The sequence below is a fragment of the Vitis riparia genome, chromosome 18, assembly GCF_004353265.1.
Source record: "Vitis riparia cultivar Riparia Gloire de Montpellier isolate 1030 chromosome 18, EGFV_Vit.rip_1.0, whole genome shotgun sequence".
Lineage (NCBI taxonomy): Eukaryota > Viridiplantae > Streptophyta > Magnoliopsida > Vitales > Vitaceae > Vitis > Vitis riparia.
The window spans coordinates 29001634-29012630 of record NC_048448.1 but is presented as its reverse complement, the minus strand read 5'-3'; the positions used below and the strand labels follow the sequence as shown (position 1 = coordinate 29012630).

Below are 10997 nucleotides of genomic sequence, written 5' to 3'. Positions count from 1 at the left end.
GATCCGACTGTGATGCTAGAGAGCCACTGAAACTATAGGAGATCCAAGCACGATGTCAGAGAACCGTTGAAATGACAGGGGATCCGAACACAATGCCGGAGAGCCGTCGAAAGTAAAAGGGATCTGGACATGATGTCGGAGAGTCGTAAAAAATAAAATGGATCTGAGCGCGATGCCGAAGAGTCTTCAGAATGATAAAGGGATCCGGGCACGATGCTGGAGAGCTACTGAAATGATAGGGGATTCAGGCACAATGTCGGAGAACCGCCAAAAAGATAGGGGATTCGGGCACAATACCGGAGAACCGTAAAAAAGATAGGGGATCCTGACATGATGTCGGAGAGCCGCCGAAAATAAAAGAGATTCGGACACGATACTGGAGAGTTACTGAAATAATAAGGGATCCAGACATGATGCCGGAGAACCGTCGAAACGATAGGGGATCCGGACATGATGCCGGAGAGCCGCTGAAATGATAGGGGATATGGGCACGATGTTGGAGAATCGCCGAAAAGATAGGAGATCCGGGCATGATGTCAGAGAACTGACGAAAAGATAAGGGATCCGGACATGATGTTGGAGAGCCGCCGAAAATAAAAGGGATCCGAACACAATGCCGGAGAGCCGCCGAAAAGATAGGGGATCTGGACATGATGTCGGAGTACTGTTGAAACAATAAGGGATCCGTACAAGATGTCGGAGAACCTCTGAAAATAAAAGGGATTTGGACACGATGTAGGAGAGCCGCTGAAACGATAGGGGATCTGGGCACGAACCCAGAGAACCGCCAAAAAGATAGGGGATCTAGACATGATGTCGGAGAGCTGCCGAAAATAAAAAGGATTCGGGCGCATTACCGGAGAGGCTCCGGAATGAAAGGGGATTTGAGCACGATGCCAGAGAGCTACCAAAAGATAAAGAGTCAAACGACTCAAAGAGATGGGGTATGCCCCAGTCTAGAGTCTAGGAAATGACAATAAATGACTCAAATAAGCAAGAAATCAAACACCTAAATCAAGATGAAAGAAGGGGGGATGCCCTAGTCTAAGACATCAGTACTATGTCGGAAAGGGGGGTATGCCCCAGTCTGGGATATTAGTACCATGTCAGAAGGGGGGTATGCCCCAATCTGGGATATTGGTAAATCAAACACCTAAATCAAGATAGAAGAAGGGGGTATGCCCCAATCTAGGATACCAGTACTATGTTGGTAAGGGGGGATGCCACAATCTAGGATATCGGTACCATGTCAGAAAGTCATAACTGCACATGCAGTTAAAATCAAAGAGTTGAAAGCATCACACATAGTCATTCATAACTGATTACTACTCAAAAAGTGCTCTTTTATAGCTTGTTATAAACTCTTTTAAACACTTTTGAGTAGTAATGAATACCTTTTAACTCAATTGGCACATTAAGGACCATGCAAATGATTTTAATCAAATTTTGGCTAGTTTGGTGTTTTTGGTAGCTTTTTGATCATTGAAGCAAGCCAAGAATGAGGAAGAATTTTGTGCAACCCTTGGGACTGAGGTTCCAAGCCAATTAAGAGATGCAAGGAAGAGGATCAGAGAAAGAAATCCATCATGAAGCAATTTCGCATGGTGATGCGAAATCTTCACATGCTATGCGAAATTCAAAGGATAGCAGTTGCAAGGAAAATTTGGAGCACTTTCTGGAGTCCATTGTCTACATTCTATATATCATTTCTAAGCTTGGTAAGTTAGAAGTCCAACACTTCAAATGGTGTGCAATTTGGAGCTGAAACGAAGAAGTTATGGCCAATTGAAGGCAACTACGCAAAGTTGAAAAGGAATTTCGCATTGACATTTCTTGATGCAAAAATTTTCTCATTGACATTCCCTGATGCTAAAATTTTCGCATTGACTTTTCCCAATGCGAAAATTTTCACAGCACACTTTCCCAATGCTAAAATTTTAGCACTGACTTTCTCCGATGCGAAATTTTTCACATCGCCTTTCTCCAATGTGAAAATGTAATAGTTAGATATTTTACACCGACTCTATTAGATTTTTACCTTAAGATATTTGGTGTAACTATCAATTCTCTCCTTGTAATCAGTTGAAGATCTTTTAAGATATTTAGGATATCTAATCAAGAGGTTGAAAATATATCTCTTTATATATATCCTAAGATATCTCCTTGTAATATCTATCCCATATCTCTGAGACATCTCTCATATCTCTCGTTTCTCTGAAGAGGGGAAGACATTGGAGAGGGGATCACTTGTACATGTTTTTAGTATGAAATATATAGAGCGTTGCTCTACCTTACCTACTCATTTTGATTGTATTTTTCATTCTAGCCAAACAACCTATGAAGATGTTTTCTCAGAGGATGAATGGCTAGACTTTTTATCTCTTGGACTAAAGGAAGCTAGGTAAGGGACCCGACTACAAAAGTGGGAGTTTTCCTTGTTTCAGTTTTTAATGAAGAGGAAGTTGTGACCCGTTAATGGTTTTTATATTTTTAGTTAACTTCAAAAGCCTTAAAATCACCTGGGCCAACACTTGGTAAGGCAAGTGGACTCCGTCCATTGAGTTACACTAGTTTATCTCTTACGAGCCTCTGGTAGGTGGTTTAAAGGTAGGATTTTCTAGAATAGCCAACACTTGGTAAGATTTTGGACTCTAAGGAGACATCCATTAGTTATCTCTTGTGAGCTTGTGAAGGGTAATCCAAGGTGAAGGATCACCTTGAATGGCAAATGCTAGGTGAGAGGCACGAGCCATTGCAAGATGCATCAGTGAGAGGAAATTAGCGTTGAAACCATTAATGGGAAGCAATTGTAACACACCGGTTGGGAGGATAACTATAGGTTAAATCCCCAATGCGAGGAAAGATCCAGAATCTCCACTTTTGTCTAAGGGGCCTGAACCTAGTGACCTGAAAATCCAAGAGACCCTTTTTTTTTGTCATTAAAAATCAGTTACTATTTTTGGTTAGTTTAAAACCAATCTTTTCAAACCAAAGTTTATGTTTTCTTTTAAAGCTAACTTAGAAAAGAAAAACCACCAATCCAATTCTTTAAAATATCAGGTGTGAAATGAAAACCCAGCCTAGTGAACGATCCTATAGCCACTATGCTATGCTAGTTGAGGCTATCATAGTACATGGTGAAATATGTTATAAATTTTGTTGCTAACTCCCATCTGAGGACTGAATCAGAGTACACCAACTGGGAACAAATCAAAATGGCGTCGTTGCCGGGGATGGTGCCACTTCATAGTGATATGATCTTTTTTAGAATACTTGTGATCTTCATCACAAGTTTTTCTTTTCCTTTACTAACTTTTTATTTTTTTTTCTTTTTATTTCTTTTTATTTTTATTTTTTTTTAGTTTATCTTTTTAATTAGATTTTATTTAACCGTAATTTTCTTTCTTTCTAGAATTTTTTTTCTTATGTTTTCTTTGTTTTTATTTTTGTTTCAGATATTGCTAGTTGTGTATGCTATATTGGATATGAGACAGTGAGGGAAGACTTGTGAAAATAAAAAATCCTCACGAAACAGAGTTGGAATTGGAATTGGAAGTCATGGAAGCTATACCTGAAGATCAACATAGTCAACATGCTCCAGCTGAAAATCTCAATGCATACCGATCCATGAGGGACCGCATGCATCCCCCCCGTATGAGTGCACCATCATGTATAGTGCCACCTACAAAGCAGCTAGTGATCCGACCACATATTATGCCATTTATACCTATTTTTCATGGGATGGACCGTGAGAATCCCTACCAACATATCAAGGAATTTGAAGAAGTTTGTAACACTTTCCGAGATGGAGGAGCTTCAATCGACTTGATGAGGCTTAAGTTATTTCCTTTCACTTTAAAGGACAAGGCCAAAGTCTGGCTTAATTCTTTAAAGCCAAGGAGTATCCGATCTTGGACTGATTTGCAAGCTGAATTTTTTAAGAAATTTTTCTCGACTCACAGGACCAATGGCTTGAAAAGGAAAATCTCAAACTTCTCAACTAAAGAGAATGAGAAATTCTATGAATGTTGGGAAAGATACATGGAAGCTATCAATTCTTTTCCTCACCATGAGTTTGATACATGGCTATTGGTGAGCTATTTTTATGACGGTATGTCTTCCTCAATGAAGCAACTCTTAGAAACAATGTGCGGAGGAGACTTCATGAGTAAGAATTCGGAGGAAGCCATGGATTTCTTGAGTTATATAGCCGAAGTTTCAAGAGGATGGGATGAGCCCAATGCCAGAGAAGTGGGAAGAATGAATTCTCAACCAAATGCTTCTAATGCTAAGGCTAGGATGTATACTTTGAATGAAGATACTAATACGAAAGCAAACTTTGCAGCTATGGCAAGAAGAAGAATGGAGGAACTTGAAGTGCAGGCCATTTCAGACACACCAATGCAAGCTAAGTCATGTTCAATTTGTCAATCTTTTGAGCACTTGGTGGAAGAGTGTCCTACGATGCCAGCTGTGAGAGAAATGTTTGGGGATCAAGCAAATTTTATTGGACAATTCAAGCCCAATAATAATGCTCCATATAGCAACACCTATAATTCAAATTGGAGGAACTATCCAAATTTCTCTTGGAAGCCAAGGGCACCTCAGTACACGCAACCTGGCCAAGCACCCCTGCAAGCCTCAAGTCTTGAACAAGCCATTCTGAATCTTAACAAGGTTGTAGGAGACTTTGTAGCATACCAGAAATCCATCAATGACCAATTCAGGCAAGTGAATGCTCATGTCATGCAAGAAATGACCAATCGAGATAGAAGGATGGATGGAACGCACAATGATCTATCTCAGAAGATAGATAATCTCCAGTACCAGATCTCAAGGCTTACTAATCTCAACACAATGCAAGAGAAAGGAAAATTTCCTTCTCAACCTCATCAGAATCCAAAGGCTATCCATGAAGTGGAGGCTCAGGAGGGAGAATCTTCTCAGATGAGGGAAGTCAAAGCAATGATCACTCTAAGGAGTGGTAAAGAGGTTGATCTACATACACCCAAGACAGAGCAAAAGCCAGAGCAAGAACTAGAGCAAGAACTAAAGACTGAAGTAGAGAATGAGAAGAGGGAGGAAAACAAAGGAAAGAAGAAAGGGAGCAGTACAAAGAAGGCGGACCTTGAAGCTAAGGTGAATGAAAAATCGGAGAGGTCCATCAATCAAGAAGAAGTGATAAAGAAGCACATGCCTCTACCTTTTCCACAAGCTTTGCATGGCAAGAGGGGAATTAACAATGCATCATAAATTATTTAAGTGTTGAAGCAAGTGAAAGTTAATATCCCTTTGCTAGACGTGATCAAACAAGTTCCGACTTATGCAAAATTCCTGAAGGACTTATGCACTATCAAAAGAGGGTTGAATGTGAGTAAGAAAGCCTTCTTAACTGAGCAAGTAAGTTCCATTACACAGTGCAAGTCCCCAGTGAAATACAAAGATCCGGGCTGTCCTACCATATCAGTGATGATTGGAGAAACGTGTGTAGAGAAAGCTTTGTTGGACTTGGGAGCAAGTTTGAATTTGCTACCCTACTCTATCTATAAGCAATTGGGATTGGGAGAGTTGAAGCCAACATCAATCACTCTATCTCTAGTAGATAGATCTGTGAAAATTCCAAGAGGTATGATTAAAGATGTCCTAGTTCAAGTTGACAAGTTCTACTACCCAGTGGATTTTTTTGTTCTTGATACGGATCCGGTCGCCAAAGGAACTAACTATATTCCTATCATACTTCAAAGACCATTCTTAACTACTTCAAATGCTATCATCAATTGTAGGAATGGAGTCATACAACTTACATTTAGCAACATGACGTTGGAACTCAATATCTTCTATATGTGCATTAAACAATTCCATCCGAGAGAAGAAGAAGGACCAGAAGAGGTGTGCATGATTGATAACTTAGTGGAGGAGTATTGTGATCAGAAGATGCTAGAAGATCTGAACGAGACTTTTGGGGATCTTGATGAAGGGTTACCTGAACCCTTAGATTTGCTTGCTACTCTGCATCCTTTGATGATGAGGGAAGAAATTCTCCATTTATTCAATGAGGAGGAAACACAAGAAGCTGTTAAAGAGGAGCCCCCAAAGCTTATTTTGAAGCCATTACCCACGGAGTTGAAGTATGCATACCTAGAGGAAAATAAGCAAAGCCCTGTTGTTATTTCTTCATCTCTTACCACTACTCAGAAGGGTTGTCTACTTGAAATCCTCAGGAGATGCAAGAAGGCGATAGGGTGGAAAATTTCTGATTTGAAAGGGATCAACCCTTTAGTCCGTACTCATCATATATACATGGAAGAAGAAGCTAAGCCAGTTTGTCAACCCCAGCGAAGGTTGAATCCTCACATGCAAGAGGTGGTGCGAGCTGAGGTGCTTAAGCTACTTCAGGCCGGTATTATCTACCCCATATTAGATAGCCCATGGGTGAGTCCTACACAAGTTGTGCCAAAGAAATCAAGGATCACAGTGGTGCAAAATGATAAGGGAGAGGAAGTTTCTACACGCCTCATTTCAGGTTGGAGGGTTGATTACTACTTAAAAAGTGCTATTTTGTAGCTTGTAATTAACTCTTTTAAACACTTTTGAGTAGTAGTTATTACCTTTTAACTCAATTAGCCTATTAAGGACCTTTGCAATCATTTCTAATCAAATTGTGTAAGTTTTGGTGTTTTTGATAGTAATTTGATCACCAAAGCAATCCAAGATTGAGGAGAGTTCTATGGAATCCATGGCAAAGCAATGAAAATCTCATTAACATGAAGAACCAAAACTTTGAAGCTTTATAGTCCTTTTCCATAAGCAAATCATGAATGCAAGGAGGGAAAGCAAAGAGAGAAATCTAGCATGAAGCATTAAAGAGGACAGCAGCTGTTAGACACTTTTGGAGCACTTACTGGAGCTACTATATATTGTTTCAAAGCTCGGGAAGTCAGCAATCCAACGCTTCAAACGGTGCGCGATTCAGAGTTGAAATGAAGAAGTTAGAGTCATTGGAAGCCGATCACACCAAGCTAAAGGCCAATTTCGCGGGCTGCGAAATCAGCCTTTGGTTGCGAAATCACAAGAGGAAGGCTGCGAAATCAGCCTTTGGCTGCGAAATGGTGTCCTTCAGGTTGCAAAATTTCACAGCCATCTTGCATGCCTGCGAAATTCTCCTGAGTGCTTCCAAATATTTGCGACTAACATCTTTTGATTTTTTGCTTCAGATATTTGATGTCTAAATCCCCATTCTCTCCTTGTAATCCACCTCTCATAGGATTCCTTAGTTATTAAGCAAGAACAAAGGGTAAATAGCCTCATATATATTGTTTGTAATTTCTATTACAGAGATATGTCGGGGAGCTTGTTCTCAAAGACATCTTTTGTATAGTTTTGGAAGGAAGTAAAATACAGAGCTTTGCTCTGCCTTACCTTCTTGTTTTGATTGTATTGTATTTATTTTTTTTCTTACTAGCCAAACAAGCTCTGAGGATGTTTCCTCATAGAATGAGTGGCTAGACTTTTAGTTCCTTGGAGCTAAGGTAGCAGGGTAAGGCCCCGAATGCAAGAATTGGTAGTTTTGTTGTTTCAGCTGTTAATGAAGAGAAAGTGTGACCTATTAATGATTTCTATGTTTTTAGTTAACTTAAAATGCCTTCAATTCACCTGGGCCAACACTTGGTAAGGCAAGTGATCTCTGTCCATGGAGATGCACTAGTTTATCTCTTGCGAGCCTTTGGAAGGTGACTTGAAGGTAGGATTTTCTAGAATTGCGAACACTTGGTAAGCTTTTGGACTCTAAGGAGACATCCATTAGTTATCTATTGTGAGCTTCAGAAGGGAATTCCAAGGTTAATGATCACCTTGAATGGAAAATGCTAGGTGAGAGGCACGAGCCATTGCAAGTTGCATCAGTGAGAGAGAATTAGTGTTGAAAACCATTAAAGGGAAACATCTGTACAACACCGGTTAGAGAATTAACTATATGTTAATTCTCTAATGCGAGGAAAAGATTCAAGTGACCAGAGCTCTGTTTTTGCATGAGGAGCCTGACCCTAGTGATCCTAAAACTCCAAGTAACGTTTTTCTTCATAAGTAATTCCCATTACTTTCTTTTTAGTTAGCTTAAAAACAAACCCTTTTTCAACTAGAGTTTATGTTTTCTTCTTAAGCTAACCTTGAAATGAAAAAACACCAATTTAACTTTGAATTGGTATCAATTGTTAGTTGAAAACCCTTCCCAGTGAACGATCCTATAGCCACTATGCTATATTAGCTAAGGCTATCCTAGTGCATGGTGATATAGGTTATACATTTTGTTGATTATTCCTGTTTGAGGACCAAACTCAAGGTACACCAGCTAGGCACGCAATCAAGGGTGTGTATTGATTATTGAAAATTGAATGCTGTAACAAGAAAGGACCTCTTCCCATTGCCATTTATTGATCAAGTACTTGAGAGGGTCTCAGGCCATCCATTCTACTATTTCTTGGATGGCTACTCCGAGTATTTTTCAAATTGGAATAACTGTTGAAGATCAGGAGAAGACCACTTTCACTTATCCATTTAGAATTTATGCATACAGATGAATGCCTTTTGGCTTATGCAATGCACCAACAACATTCCAAATATGCATGTTAAGCATTTTCAGTGATATGGTGGAGCGTATTATGGAAGTCTTTATGGATGATATCACCATATATGGAAGTGCATTTGACTAATGTTTAGTCAATTTGGAAGCTGTGCTAAACCGATGCATTGAGAAAGACTTGGTGCTCAACTGGGAGAAATGTCATTTTATGGTACCCTAAGGGATCGTCCTTGGGCATATTATCTCCAGCCAAGGCATTGAGGTGGACAAAGCAAACGTTGAACTGATTGTCAAGTTGCCATCGCCAACAACTGTCAAAGGAGTAAGACAATTCCTTGGCCATGCTGGGTTTTATATGAGGTTCATTAAAGATTTCTCTAAACTTGCAAGACCTCTTTGTGAGCTATTAGTGAAGGATGCTAAATTTGTATGGGATGATCGATGTCAACAGAGTTTTGAAGAATCGAAGTTATTGCTAACAATCGCTCCAATAGTGAGAGCTCCCAACTAGCAATTGCCCTTTGAAGTGATGTGCGATGCCAGTGACTTTGCTATAGGAGCTGTTCTTGGGCAAAGAGAAGATGGAAAGCCCTATGTGATCTACTATGCAAGCAAAACGTTGAATGAAGCGCAAAGAAACTGCATAACCACAAAGAAAGAATTGTTGGTTGTAGTTTTTACCTTAGACAAATTCTGTGCTTACTTGGTAGGGTATTTCATTGTGGTTTTCATTGACCATTTGACCTTGAAATATTTGTTGACTAAACAAGATGCAAAAGCGTGGTTGATCAAATGGACTCTCTTGCTTCCAGAATTCAATCTTCAGATCAAAGACAAGAAGGAAGTGGAAAATGTGGTAGTCGACCATCTGTCGAGGCTAGCCATAGCACATAATTCCCACAGTTTGCCAATAAATGATGATTTTCTAGAGGAGTCACTCATGTTGATAGAAGCCGCTCCTTGGTATGCTCATATTGCTAACTATTTAGTTATCGGAGAAGTTCCAACTGAGTGGAAAGCACAAGATAAGAAGCACTTCTTTTCAAAAATTCATGCTTACTATTGGGAAGAGTCATTCCTATTTAAATATTGTGCGGATCAAATAATCCGAAAGTGCGTCCCTGAGCAAGAGCAACAGGGGATCCTCAATCATTGCCACGAAAGCACATGTGGAGGCCACTTTGCTTCTCAGAAGACAGCTATGAAAGTGTTGCAATAGGGTTTTTGTTGGCCATCACTCTTCAAGGACACCCTCACCATGTGTAGAAGTTGTGATAGATGCTAGAGGCTTGGGAAATTAACGTGTAAGTACATGATGCCTTTGAATCCCATTTTAATAGTTGATCTTTTTTATGTATGGGGCATTGACTTCATGGGACCTTTTCCTATGTCATTTGGCTATTCTTATATCTTGGTGGGAGTGGATTATGTTTCTAAATGGGTTGAAGTAATCTCATGCAAGCAAAATGACCATAGAGTTGTTCTCAAATTTCTCGAAGAGAACATCTTCTCCAGATTTGGAGTACCCAAAGCCATAATCAGTGATGGGGGTACTCATTTTTGTAACAAACCGTTCGAAATTCTCTTAGCCAAGTATGGGGTGAAGCATAAGGTAGCTACACCTTACCACCCTCAAACTTCTAGGCAAGTTGAGTTAGCCAACCGGGAGATAAAGAACATACTAATGAAAGTGGTGAATACGAGCAAAAAAGATTGGTCTGTTAGGCTTCATGATTTTCTATAGGCTTACAGGACAACTTACAAGACCATTCTTGGAATGTCTCCTTATCGCCTAGTTTATGGCAAAGCGTGCCATCTCCCAGTTGAAGTGCAATACAAAGTTTGGTGGGCAATCAAGACACTCAACATGGACTTGAACAGAGCCGACGTGAAGAGATTTCTAGACCTTAATGAGATGGAGGAATTGAAAAATGACGCCTATATCAATTCAAACATTGCAAAACAGAGATTGAAAAGGTGGCATGATCAGTTAATATCCCACAAACAATTTCAGAAGGGACAAAAAGTCTTGATTTATGACTCTAAGCTCTATATCTTCTCGAGAAAATTGAAATCAAGATGGATAGGTTCGTTTACTATCCATGAAGTCTATTCAAATGGAGTAGTTGAGCTATTGAGCAGTACCGGGACTTTCAAAGTCAATGGCAATCATCTCAAGCCATTCCTGGAGCCATTTTCTAAAGACAAGGAGGAAATCAACCTCCTTGAACCACATCAAGCCTAAAGGAAAAATGGTTAGATGGACTTAGTCTATCAGAAGACACTAAGTCCATATTTTTTTATTTTTTTATTTTTGTTTGTTGTTTTGTTTAAAATTTTTAAAATTCAAGTTTTATAGATTTGATATCTGTTTTTAAATTAGAATTTCTAGCTTTAATTTTATTTTATTATGACTTAA

At 39.5% G+C, this 10997-nt stretch overlaps 1 non-coding gene across 1 annotated transcript; it reads right to left on the bottom strand.

Annotated features, from left to right (window-relative positions):
- Positions 1–3969: 3969 nt before the first annotated feature.
- LOC117908000 lies at positions 3970–4076 on the bottom strand. Its single transcript, XR_004650120.1, has one exon. It is a non-coding gene; the product is annotated as a small nucleolar RNA R71 (small nucleolar RNA).
- Between the last annotated feature and the right edge of the window lie 6921 nt (positions 4077–10997).